Source organism: Bombus affinis, chromosome 3 (genome assembly GCF_024516045.1).
Source record: "Bombus affinis isolate iyBomAffi1 chromosome 3, iyBomAffi1.2, whole genome shotgun sequence".
Classification (NCBI taxonomy): domain Eukaryota; kingdom Metazoa; phylum Arthropoda; class Insecta; order Hymenoptera; family Apidae; genus Bombus; species Bombus affinis.
Window position 1 is genome coordinate 2,704,900 of NC_066346.1, and position 13,858 is coordinate 2,718,757.

Sequence of the window (13,858 nt, forward strand, 5' to 3'; positions counted from 1 at the left end):
TTTGTTGATTCCTGAAATGGAGCTGTTGGCTCTATATCCCAGACGTTCTCTTATCGATCATTGTGTATTGTTTGCCGATCGTTCTTGCCCCGATCATTCTCGATTATAACTTAGTTTCGAACGATAAAAATTAATCACTCATGACGTAAAGAAACGAAAAGGTACGGAAAAGCGGAGCGAAATACGTTCGGCGTTTCAGCGTTCGATATTTCGGAAATTTGTCCATATAGCTGCTATTTTTTATTCGAAATATTTTATTGGCACATTAAAGATTATTCTGCTATTTTATCTCTACTTTGAAATATTCTATTTAATTACTTTTTTTAATCCTTTCTCTCTTTTTGTTTACTTTTACCGAATGAGATAAAATTAAACAACAAATAATATTTTAACTCTGTATGTTCGAATGGTATCTTATAGTAGGATCTGTATTAAAACGCCATAATAAAATACCATAAATACAAATATAAATTAGAACCTGTCAAAGATTTATAAATACATACTATCTTTTCTCAAGGTCTTTGAAATAGTATTTACAAGATGACATCAGCTTTCTAAGATATTTCTTAGATCTTCAATTAAGTAAACCAGTTGATTAATCTTTTTTAAATAATTCTTGATTCAGTTTCAGCAATGAAATCCACCATTTTCAATTCAATGAAGGTCTCTTCCCTTCAGTTCCTATCTTAAAGATTAAGATCACCGTTCTTGAACTTCTTAATTGGCACTGAAAATTCCCAACTTCGTTTTCTACGTCGGTAGCCATTGTGGCTTTCGAACTCCTGTTGAATTCGTTGAAAACAAATTACCTATACTTACACGTTCAATATCTTTTTACTTCGATTCATTTAATATATCATCGAAACGGAGAATATTTTCTTGTCGTGGATATAACTTTATCAACGAAAGAAAATATTCTCAATGTTATTACTCCAAAAATATTTCGGACTTCTGAATTTTATGATTCGATATTCATATTATTGAGCAGAGAATATAATTCAAACGTCATACTCTACGAAAAATATTAGAGTTCTAATAAGAGCAGCGTATATCCTGTGTAATCCTGCTTAGCGAGAGTCTGCCACCAAACAGAATAAAAAGCAGGTTCTACTCCAAGGATAAACCATCCATAAATAAGAGAGTAGGATCAAGTTCGATCACGTCATGTTCCCTTTAGGATAATTCATCGTATCTTTTGGGAAAAGCTATCACGCGACCCTCGCCTGTAGAGGCCACTAGCCTAGAAAAAACGAGGATCAATCACAAAGTATCGATCCACTCGTATGACCTACGGGTCCGCAAAGAGCCTCACGAGTACAGCAAGGTTTCTCTTCTTTCGAGTTTTGTTCAATGATGTCGTCCTTCCTTACAATAGTCCTCGTTCTTGCACTAAATGCATTTTTCATTAAAAAAGGAAAAAAAATGACAATTTTGATAATACAATAATGTACCTGTATAGTAAACTTAAATTTTGAAAATTGCAACGAATAACGTATAAGGTGGATGATTATATATAAAAATGAATTTCCTACAGAGAAAATTGAGAATGTGCGTTACCACGTTTTTTTTTCTGTGTAATCTTCATATAACCTCGGAATGGAGTCTTCGGTGAGCGATTATTCTCGCGTCTTGAACTCAATTAAAATCTTAATATCGTTCGTTAACAACAGCCGTATCTTACGAAATCTTCGTTTCGCCGTCTAATGACGACAGCCGTGTTTAAAGGAGTATAGCAATATAATCGGATTAGCCACATGCTGCTTCTAGACATTTCCCTGTAGACTGACTTACCACCGTGTAAACATCATTGTAACATGCAAACCTTGTCATACGTTGCGTTGTACACGCGTCAAATCGCTCGGTGAACGTCTGCTGTCGAACCACTGTCGAACTCAGTGAGGGCATTCATCACGCTAGCCACAATCGCAGACGCAACGAATGTTCTGCTCGATTAACCGATCCAACTCAATCGCGCAACTGCAAGTCAGAGGTTGGTCGTTATATCGCGCAAATTTTCCTATTGTTAACGGTTTAATACGGAAGTTCTTAATGGACGTTGGTCTCGCCTGAAACGGGACTCGCAAAAGTAATAGATTTTTGGGGGATACAGGGTGGGTGCGGCTACTCGTTATTTCAACCAGCAGCGAACAGCTTTTATTTATTGGACCATTTTACGTTGGTCTTGCTTAGGATCGTGCCGCATTCTTGCTTTTCCGAGTAGAACGTGCTTTACATTAAGTCGGTATATATAAAATATCGTTTTCTAGAATCATATTTTAAATTCAGGTGTAGTTTCCTCGAAGTGTGTATAGAATCGAAACACAATTCCAGAAAGTATTTGCACTCCATGGTGTTTATTATGAAGCTACGCATTTACTGATTAATTAGTTTCGAGTATATTGGATTTTGTATCGTTTAGTAATACTTTAACGTGACTAAAAATATTTGATAATATGAAAATGAAATATAGAATCTCATAGGAAAACACTTCATTAGAGAATAAGGATATGTGCAAATATTTTCTAAATATCTGTATACGCTTTATTTAATGATTTACGATTTGTAAAAGTTATCGAAATCCTTAGGATCAACAAATTCTTCTAATATTGGAATCCACGAGTACGAGATCGAAAAGAGAAATGGTATGACAAAATTTCATATTTCCATCCCTGAGGTTCTTTTGATGGTCGTCTTTAATATATGAGATCCTGCGTTATCGTACGAAGATATTGGTTTCCATCTGTCCGGCAGTGTAGATGGTATTTCTATCGATATGATCCAATAATATTCGAAATAATTACATCTTTCATCTCGAAGTAAATTGATCGTATAAAGGAAATATTTAATTAATTCTTACCTAAGTTTCGTAAAAAAAGAACAACGAATATTGCCATCCTAACAATTTCTCTAAGCTATAAATATATCCTCGAGGGTAAAACGTAGCGTCTTTCATGCAACAAATCACATTTTACTAGCGACATTGAGCGCAGAAATTCCGTTAAGATAATCCGAACGTAGGAATTCATTAAGATCTCGCCTCGATAAACTGAGTAGCCGCTTACACCGTCGGCAGAGCAAGCTAGCAATTTACCGGGGATCGCACATTAAAGATTTAACCTGGCAGATCCACTGCGAAGCTTTTACGATTGAAGATTTTCCTCCGCGGTCAGCTGAAAAATTTGCGAAATCGCTTTCCACGGTGCGTTTAACGAGCGGTTCGCGTGCGATGCTTCGTCGCATGCTCGTATTTCCGCTCGATCGTATGTTGATATCGCTGCCGATATCGTTTCACGACAAACTGTGTCAGTGTTGATGCATCTACATTAAGTCTGCGAACGTCTGAATCATTTGTTTCACCGTCTTATTCCTAACGCTGAGTTTCGCTGCTGTCAGTAAACATTAACACCAGTTTCAGCGGTCGTTCAAAAATAAAAGTATTAAGAAAGTAATTTTATGATCTCTGTAACCTTGGTAAGTTGATACAAGGGTTGATAAAAATTATCACATTTTCGGTTGGCAATTTTATAGGAATTCTAAACGTAGATATCTTTCGTAGAAATTCTAGAAGACTAACATTTTATAATTTACGAAAAGGTGGAAGTTTGAAGAGTTGGTTGTGACGATATCTGCATCTCACAGAGAAATAGAGAAAGTATCGTACGATGTTTCGGTAAGATTCGATTAAAACATCGTCTTAGATATTTCTACCTTCTATTTATCTTATAGCTGAAATGTACAACGATAATACGCAATGATAATATGACTGACGTTGCTTCAGTGAAAGGAAAAAATACCTCGAGGATTGGTATAGTCCTGAAAAAATTCACTTGCACATATCTTGTTCGCGGCGCTTGAAAAGCGTGTCATTACTTCTTTATTCACGACATATTTATGTTCATATAAAAACGACATAATAATAACCGACCTCTTCCTTTCTTTCTTTCTCCTTCGTGTTTATGCCTTAGGTAATGCTTCATACGGATTTTATATACCACTAAAAGGTTCGTAAGACATGTACGACAGCTTTTTCGCCAGTTTCGTGTTTAAGATATGGAAATTGCTTTAGTCTCTCTAAGCGATCCACACTTTTTACATCCTTCGTTAATAAAGTCCCTTTAAAAATGTCATTATTCATAATGAGTTTTATATTTACGAAAGATTTGCATTTCTTTTAGATCCATTGAATCTGCGTGAATATTTGATAATTTATAGAATGTTTGCAAATAGTAAACGTGCATTTTAATATAAATACACTTTTGATCTGTTTCAGAAGAAAATCATGGATCTAAGAAGACCGAGGTACATTTTAATCTTCCTCGATGGTTCGGCATAATATTCTTCGAAAATGGTAAGTGAATCGATCAATTTTTTCATTATCCACACTTGCTGCACTTGATTGCACTAAATTCGATTAAATTCAACGTTATATTAGACACGAACAACGAAAACCGGTGCAGCACCGTATACGCAAGGTTCGGTACAATATTGATTTTTAATAATTGATTGTTTCTTTAGTTAACAATTTATTTACGGGTATATCTCCGATTCGAGTTAGCTGTGATTTTATTCGTTTATCGTTTGGAATATTTTTTGACAATTTTCCAATTATTCCTGTATGCATCGTATTATTTTCACATCGATTTACGATTTGTTTTTCATAATCGTTTTTCACCGCAATTATCCCTTTACAATCAGAACCATATTCAATATTATATTCAAGGGTTATTTGATTATAGTTATACGTTTTTCTAACTAACATATTGTGGAAATATTTCTGTTGAATTAAGTTACTGAACAAATGAATCTATTTTGCATGTTGAAAGTAACAGGAATAGTATGAAATACACTGTCGAGTCCAATTCGATGTAGGATCGCTATCTCTTTTCAGCTAATAAATTCTATTTAGAGTCAATGATTTACTTAATGTTTATATTGTAAACCTATAGTGTAAATCCTCACTCTTTAAAATTATTTATACTCTCCGCGCGTGTACGGTCGGTTCAGTATTTCTTTCAACAATTTGTTCAATTTTCTCTGTTTGTCAGACCTATACAGTAACTGTATGCAACTAAGCGTTTCTTAGAGAAATGATTTAGATAGGAAAGAGTTAACAGGAACTTAACATAATTGCGATTACACGCTGGATCTTTAAATTTCCATTGTGTCCGTAATCATCATAGTAAATCTTGCGATCGACGTTTACGATTTGCTATTCATTACTTCGCGTCGTAGATTCACGATACAGCTGCTTTGATTAAACGTCAAATTACCTTGATTGCGGCATAAATTGAGACATTAGAATCGGCGATTAATCAGGATGACTTGGTCGACACGTTTTCCCGTAGTCTCCATCCCTGCGACTTCGATTTCCTCGCCAGATTGAAACAACACGCTAGTAAATTCTCGAAGCTTGTCATTATGATTTCTTCGTTGTTAAATCTTCGAAAGTTTCGCGTAGCGTTTCATTCGAGCAACTTGAAATACCATAGTATCCTGTGTTAATTAAACGTTGAATTAAATCCAGTCCTTCCATTACTTGCATAGGGCTCGTTATTTAAATTGATTTTAATTAATACAATTATTATAAAACTGACTCGTTTAGTCTGCTCTATCGGAGCCTTTTCAGAGAGCACAAAGAAGACTGTACCATAGTTTTACAGATGCTTTAATAACTTTTAATCATTTCTTTCTTTTCCCTTTCTCTATTCTTCTTTCTATATTCCCCGCTATCTCGCTTTTTTAACGCCAAATTAATTTAACGTCGCATGACATGGAAGTTATATATATAGGTACATATTTATTACCGATCTGCAGTATATACAGGAGATGATGAAAATAAATGGTTTTGTGCACTTGTGTTTCTGAGTCAATAAAAATCAGCATTAATTTTATTAGAAGCACTTGCATATTCTCGTTACTTTTTCCATTGCGAAGTTAAAGTATTATCATTCTGATAGGTTTGATAGTTTCAATGTTAATATCGAAAATCACTTATTTCTGAATTTTTATGTTTCTATCTTTAGATTTTAGTAGATGAAATGATTTGTGACAGGACAAAACGGAGAATATGCTAACGAATTACAATTTTTATCCTTTAAAAAGGAAACGAAACATTGATTGCGAAAGATTAAACGAGGAACAGAGCGCTCTATTTAAATCGTAAAAATGATTCTTTCATCAAAATATATAAAAAATATAAAAGAAGAAACGTTTGACGATATTTCATTCCAGGAAATGCGGCAAACGTAAACGTTATCGGTGCGCTCAGCAGATTTCTAAAAGTCCATATGACGCTGCCGATCTATTGCCCTTAACATGCCATTAAAGTCGGACGTGATTTCCATTTCGATGCAAATCGCGTAATTACAGCCGATGATGAATGACGACGACAGAGTATCGAGCCGCGGCAACGAGCCGAAGCGTTCCAATGGCCGGGAGCCGCTTATAATTCTCGAAAGGGGACAAAACGAATAACGATCACGATTGTCCTTAACACACTTTTGCGTACACCTTTTTATTTATTCTTCTATCGCGTTCCGTCACGATTCAACCCTTCACTCGGTTTCTTCACCTTTAAGTTTTTCATTAATCTTCCTCCGCTGGCTCTCGCCGCTCTCGATCCACCACTGATCCACATATTTCCCGATTACGACGATGAACGCGGGTTTTGTTCCATCGTACGCCTACATAGATACACGTTGTTCCACGATTTTCACTCTGACACACGCTGCTAGACGATAATTAGAACCAGAGTTCGATTACGTCGCAATTCCGAATAAATTCCACAGGAACTATGATCGTACCTTCGATCTTTTCCGTTAGGGTTTGTGTGTCAGGCGTAATTCACGACGTGACAGTGACTATTATGGTGTTTTTCAAAGAAATTTGGAATCGATTTTCAATAACGATTTTAGGATATTCTTTTAAGCCTCTTTCTAGTTCTCATATTTTTCCCCATCAGATTGTACTATTAGATATGGTTTAGTGACGTGCTATTTCTGACAGTTACAATTTAGCGTTGGATTTGTCAGTGAAGGTATCAGGATAATTTTTTTTTAAAGTTCTAAGGTTCTGGGAAATTTTAAGGCAGAGCTCCTTTAAAAGTTTGACATTTTAATAAAATGGCCGTTAATTTCAGGGGATCATAAACTTCGATCGCTGTCAAAGAAACCGCGGTTACAATTCCGATAGTTAGATATTCTTTTTCAGATATCGTTGGAATGAATCCGTGCGAATATTCTATATAATATAATATTTATAAAATATGTCTATAATTGTGCCCATAATATTAGAAAACGGGACTCTAGGATATAAATTGGTCGAAAAAAATTACAGATAGAATGCGTTAACGCAATGTTGGCACTTACTGTGTTAAAAAAGAGAAGGGGAAAGAGAAAAACATAAAAAGAAGACAGAGCAGAGTAAAATTTGCTGGCCAGCATAATCCGTGGACGGATGAATCCGACGAATTTCAATTCTCCACTTTTATCAGCGCGTTTCACGTACGATGCAGAGGGTAATCCAGCGACCACCTGTGTTCGTTGCTGGTGCAGCGGGTCATCCGATGTCGACTACCAATACGGACTGTCAAAACAGGAGGGTCGTGCTCGCCCCGAGGCTTCGAACCCCAATTACGGCTAATCAGTTTCGTCGATGACATCTTTGAGCCGTGCACGGCTTTAATTAGGAACACGGATGTCTCTTTTTGTCCTTGATTATTGGGATCGACGAATCGGTACGAGCCCGTCCTGCAAGATATACGTGAAATCTCTACGAGCAACGATTTCGCGAATCTACAGGGAATTTTGAATCTATAGGGGCGCAATTCGCCCATAATCTCGTCCACTGGAAGTCACCGGACTTGTGCTTATTTTGAACAAAATAATTGCTAGAATTTAAATAGAGCTTATTAACTTCTGTTTATTAATTAGAATACCGTGGCTCTTTTTTACAAATTTATATTTTCGATGACACAATACAGAAGATAGAGGCTTGGTTGGAAATTGTTTTCCCTTCTCATTAAGTATTCTGGAAAGCACTGCACTTTGGATATTTTATGTATTTCTTCATACTACGCGCACTCTGTATAGTTTTGCAATTTCCTGTAAATGGGATAAAATCAATCCATAAATTACTCAGTTGCATTAAAATATACGCGATTTTATCCTATGAAACTATCCATATTGTGAAACGAAGTTGGCCTTTACGTCAAATGTTGATATTTGCATAATGTCAAAGGTACGGATATTCTACACTCTGCTTCAAGTAGCAAGTATCCGGTGACTTATGGACATGGCAGTATCCATACGTCGGGAATATCTCGATGGGTGTAAACGTTTATTCGATAATAATTGTCCAGACACAGTTCGATTGTGTAGATTCCCTATGCAAATGAGCCGTTTTGCATGAACGTTTTGGGAGCCACTTGAATACGATTGCGGCTACCCCGATCTACCGATACGCGGCTTTACAAGTTTGTTATAAACGCAGTATTCGTTATTTGCTGCCTCGTCCCGTTACAGAGTACTGAGACTAATTTTAGATTATCTTGATTATTTATCGTGTATTTCTGTTTTATTCGGTCGATAGAAATGGTAAAAAATTTTAGTTTAATGTATTGGGTGCAGGAAGAAATTCTGTGCTTTTGCTTTAATATTTTATAGTATAATTTTGCAATTTAGGATGAGCAATTTGAGTTAAAATTTTTATATACCTTATTAGGTTTCGTGATAAATAATTGCAATGAAATTTATTAATATTTAACGAAGTCATATAATGACGTAACGAACTTAATTCTATAAGAATGAATAGACAAACAGGATTAACGTTAAAAATGTTTAGAAATATAAAAATGGATCGTGAAATAGTTTATTTTCTACATGTAGTAGTTGGTGTGGAGTGCTACATAAAACGTCAAAGCTGAATTATTCAAACTACATCAGCTGAAAGTTTTAGATGATCCTCATTTCAGAAATATTTACCACTTTCATTAAAGTTCTAGAGTAAAAGTGCATTGTGAAATATTTAACAACAATATTTGCTCCGCTAAACAGCGATAAACTTTGTTACCGGTCATATTAACATTTCATGCCACTATGCTTCCTGTTTTCACTAACATTTCCTTTTAAAATTATGATATCAGGTATCCTAGTTTAGGAACAACTATACAAAACTAAATACTATATGTAATAACTATATACAACTAAAAAGAAGCAGCTATATAATCCAATAAACATATAATTAAATAAAAATTTCACATATTGTATATTCAGTTATAACGAATTTTATATATACGTATGTAAATTCCAATCGTCCTAAAATCATTAAACATACGAAGAAGAGAGATGGATAAAAAGTGAAAATATGAAATTATGTCATAAAATTCTTCAAAGCATATCACACACCTTTAGGATTGAATAATGCTACCAATTGTACAATCCACGATTGAAATTCCATCGGAAAATCATTGAGAAATATTATTCAACGAAATCGTATAATAAATCAATAAAAGTATGACGAATTTTCTATATCTGATCGCACTAAGAACGCTTCAAATTCGAACCCCTGAAACAAATACGATTGCACACAATCCAGCTTCCACGAGTTAAATTTTGTAAATGTCTATATAAATTTTCCACCATTTACTTTCCACCATTACGAATACGATCGAAGCTTCGTCGAAAAGTTATTCATCGCATTATCATTAGTAATATCATCGAAAATATAGGACAACATCAGGTTTGAGTATTTCATTGTACTAAGCACGCTCGAAACCCATTCTCTTGAAAGAAATATGGTTACGCACAACACAGGTTCTTCAAGTTTAAACAAATTTTTCATAAAGAAGCTTTTATCTTCTCGGTATCCTCAGGAAGCGTACAAATTCACGCCCAAATAACGCTACCATTTTTAACCGCAAATAACCATCGAGCAATATGGTTAGACGTAATCGAAATCGGATATTCCTCGACAAACCACACCGTTGGTTGTAATCGATACGATCTAATGAATCGTGAAATCGTCATAATCGAGACGATGGTTAATGAAACGAAGCTGTGGAAAGTATTCGTAAGTCGATACCACTAAACCTTAGGGTAGTTAATCGAACGCCGCGATGTTTGTAGGGGTGATTTCGTGGCCGCGTAAACAAGAACTTTCTCACCCTCGTTCGAGCAGGCACGCGAGCATGATATCGAGAGTCTAGCATGGAGTGGCAGTCGCGAAGAAAAATGTTTCGTTAAACTCGTCGTTCGAGCCAGATCTAAAGGCTTAGATATATAACTTTGGAACGAGCTTTCAACATTAAGTCACCGATTATATAATATATTTGTCCGTTTGGTTGAATCGTACAAATTCTTTGCCGGGTCGAAGGAAATTCAATTGCAGGGTTTTTCATTCGATCCCTTTGAATCGCGTCGTTTCAGCCTTTCAGAGAGGTTAAAATGGAAAGGTTCCTTTGGCCGACACCTCGGTGTCATTTAATTCTCTCGAAGCACGGTGAAAGGAAAATTCTTAGCATCTCGTGAATGTACAAAAGAAGCGTCGAGCTTCCGCTACCGGTTAACGCGAGGAAAAAGAGAGGACGAAGAAAATATGGCGAACGAAGAAGCACGTTCAGTTCCTCGAACGCTTAACGTCGTTGATTAACATCCAAATGAAAGCCTTCAATTCTGAAACCGCGGCGGAAGCCGTTACATAACGAGCTTTAAGATGCGCAGGAGCGAAGTTCATTGAAATGCTGATGATCTTCAGCCATCCGACGCGTTCGGAAAGCTAAACGGCGACGAAACTTGCAGAAGTCAAAGAGCGCCCAGGGACGCCATGATTAATTATAGATGAACGCGTCGAGGTTGGCTTTATGGTATTCGAACCTCCAAGTGCCGAAGAACAAATCCGATGATCGAAAGGAAGAGCAAGTTCGAGTAAGCTTGTCTTATCTCCTTATCGTTCTTTTAGAAGAAGTCAGCTGGTTCTTATCGTGCAAAAATCTGTGGAAACCGGCTAGTCTTCCGGTTGCAGCTCAAGAAAGATTCCAAGACTTTCATTCGGAACTGAAGAAGTTTCCGCGAACTCCTATAAATTTTGATGCCTCCCTCAGATGGGCCAAACTATTCTTGCTGCTCTTACCGTGAAACTCTCCCAAGATTACTCTCCTTTTTTGTCGCTGTTTCGCGGTATGATTCGGCTCTTTCGTTGAACGAGCAAGAGCGAAACTTTGAGCCGGAATATTACGAGGAATATCACGTCGAACTGTATGTCGGGGTTCTCTCTTGTAGAACTTACCAAGCCACGTTTCGTACGCGAGCGAGCCGATCGATTTTCGTTATGAGGGTTGATTCACGTGCTCGCCCTAGCGACATAGGGCGGGAATCCACGATGTTTAAAGGTGAACAACAGAGCATAATCCAAAACGATGTACGCCACGACGAATCAGAAGGACAGCCTCGATTCTCGAACGTGTTTCAATGGGCTCATCGTGGAACCTGTTGGATGTACACCTGAACAACGTTTTCACTGGATCACAACTCTGACGCTGCTTGCGTTTAACACTTCACTGAGAAACTGTCGTAACTCGGCCTTTCTCTATCACTGAAAACACACAAGATTTTTCTCATTCGACGGAAAACGATTCCATCCACATAGAGCGCGACTGCATTTTATCTTCTCGACAAACGCCAACACCTTTTTTCCCACGAAATCCTTACTACGGATCGACCGCTAATTAGCGAGTCGATCCAGCGAGCTCGTTATCTATAAATATACCGGTTGATTATATCGTTGTTTCGCTTGGATTCATCCATTCATCACCCGTCATTTATCTTTACCCTCGGTTCGACGCACTGATCGACGTTGGGATCGAGGCACGAACACAACGAGACGTACTCTCGCGATCACAACGATTCTCCACCGAATAGACAGCTCTCGCGTATAAAAGGCAAAACTCCACCGATTAATTACGTCTCGAGAGCAAATCCACGTGACAGTGTTTTCCAGGAGCAACGTTGCACTATCGAAAGAACTCGAGGATCCCCTCAGCTTCGTGACCCTCCGACGATCTCTTCTCCTCCGGTATACTCGCTAGCGAGCTCGTGAACGTAAACCTTCCACCGCCCAAACGAGATTCACTTTAGACCTAGCTGGAGTTGGTGAACACCTCTCTCGCCCCCGTTTACACCCCACTCCGCGTATGTCCGCGCCCGTAGCAACTTCTACAGCGATAGGAATCAACGTCCTTCTCACAAGGACGTTCTTAGAGGAGCGTCGATCGACCGTGTCACATGGACACCTAACCTCAAATTTCGAGGACAAGCTAGCGCTGCCTCGTGTGTCGCATGAAGACTCGTCGCGCTCGACCACGTGTTCCACAGAGAAAGGATCGTACACGTCCGTCACCTGCGATCCTTCCTTGCCAAGTGTTACGGGTGGCCGCAATGTGACTGAGCTGTTCGCGTGCACGCGTCACTTCGACGAACTGCAGCGACCCGGAATTTTCCCCTCGTCCTCGACACTGAACCGAACGGAACACCACCAGCACACGGTCCCCTTGTCTCGTAGCGCGCGCGCACCACGACGTTCAACGATACCACCGACCACTGGTACGACGGTCCGAGAGGATACGGAGCTTCATTCAGGACAGGAAAGTTCGCGACGGGACCCCCAGCGAACTCGACGCAGCGTCGCTCGTTCCGGAACGAACGACGCCCTGTTGTCGTCGCGGCACGGGGTGAACGCACGACTTTGCGGATGACGATCCGCGCCCTCCACCACCCAGAAACTACCTTCCGCCGCTACCGCCACTACCGCCATCACCGTCTCCACCTCCATTACCTTCACCTACCACCACCACCATCGCCATCCACCTCCACTGCTTCTACAACCACCTCCACTTCCTTCACTAATACCACCCAACGGACTCACCATACAACCTTACCAACTCCCGCTATGTGTATGTTGGGAATATTACCAATACCCGTAGCCCTCGTTGCGAAATCCTGCTCTACTGCTACCGCTACCGACCGAGTAGCTACTATTCAGCTTGAGCGTAGCAACATCAACACGCTGATATTAACGTTAATGTTCTGTGTCCTCTTTCTCTTTCTCTTTCTCTCTCTCTCTCTCTCTCTCTCTCTCTCTCTCTCTCTCTCTCTCTCTCTATGTACCCGTGACCATATACATACACGCGTGTGCGTGAACGGGGTTACAAGATAACAGGGTTGTGAGATTATGTAGCGAAACAGTGGTACAACTGCACGCAGGGTTGTTTAAATTTGCTATCCGTCACCCGTGAAGCTTCGCTGTTGTTGCCCCGTCAACGGGGGTGACTGATGAACGACCCGTGAGGCTAGGACCTTCGCCTCTGAAAATTCTATTACACTTGTATCACAGATCTGTTGCCAGCCTAACAACAGGAAGGTTGTTTCCTGAACTACTTTTGTCACGTTTGTCATTGCTGGGACCAGTTATTTTTCTGCTCTTTCAACGACTCCTGATAAGATCTATCTTAGCCAAACTCTTTCCTGTATCTTACATAGAGATCCTACAAACACCAACGCGCTGGCTAGTCCTACGAGACCGCGGTATACCTACCGTGCACCGTTCAAACGTGGTTTACACCCACACTCGTGCTCGAGTTTCTATACACCCCACCAGCTCGATATCGACACCTACAACGACGTAGATCCAACGAACACACGGAGAAGCTCTCTCTCTCTCTCTCCCTCTCTCTCCCGCTCTGCCCGTAAAAAGCAGATCCTGCCGTACGAAATTCTCAGCCAGTGGTTCTCCTCGCGCAGGTCAGAGTATTCCCGTGACGGTTGACAAGAATCGTCGACAAGGGGCGGTGGTGGTGTAGAGAGAA

The 13,858-nt window shown here is 39.1% G+C and overlaps 1 protein-coding gene across 2 annotated transcripts in view; it reads right to left on the reverse strand.

The window, feature by feature from the left end:
* The window catches only part of LOC126914992 (uncharacterized), a 649,115-nt gene extending 636,352 nt beyond the window's left edge, over positions 1 to 12,763 (reverse strand). For both annotated transcript variants that reach the window (XM_050719323.1, XM_050719322.1), the window contains exon 1: positions 11,284 to 12,763. The gene's annotated coding sequence lies outside the window, so the exon portion shown is untranslated. The remainder of the gene's footprint in view (positions 1 to 11,283) is intronic.
* Positions 12,764 to 13,858: the final 1,095 nt, after the last annotated feature.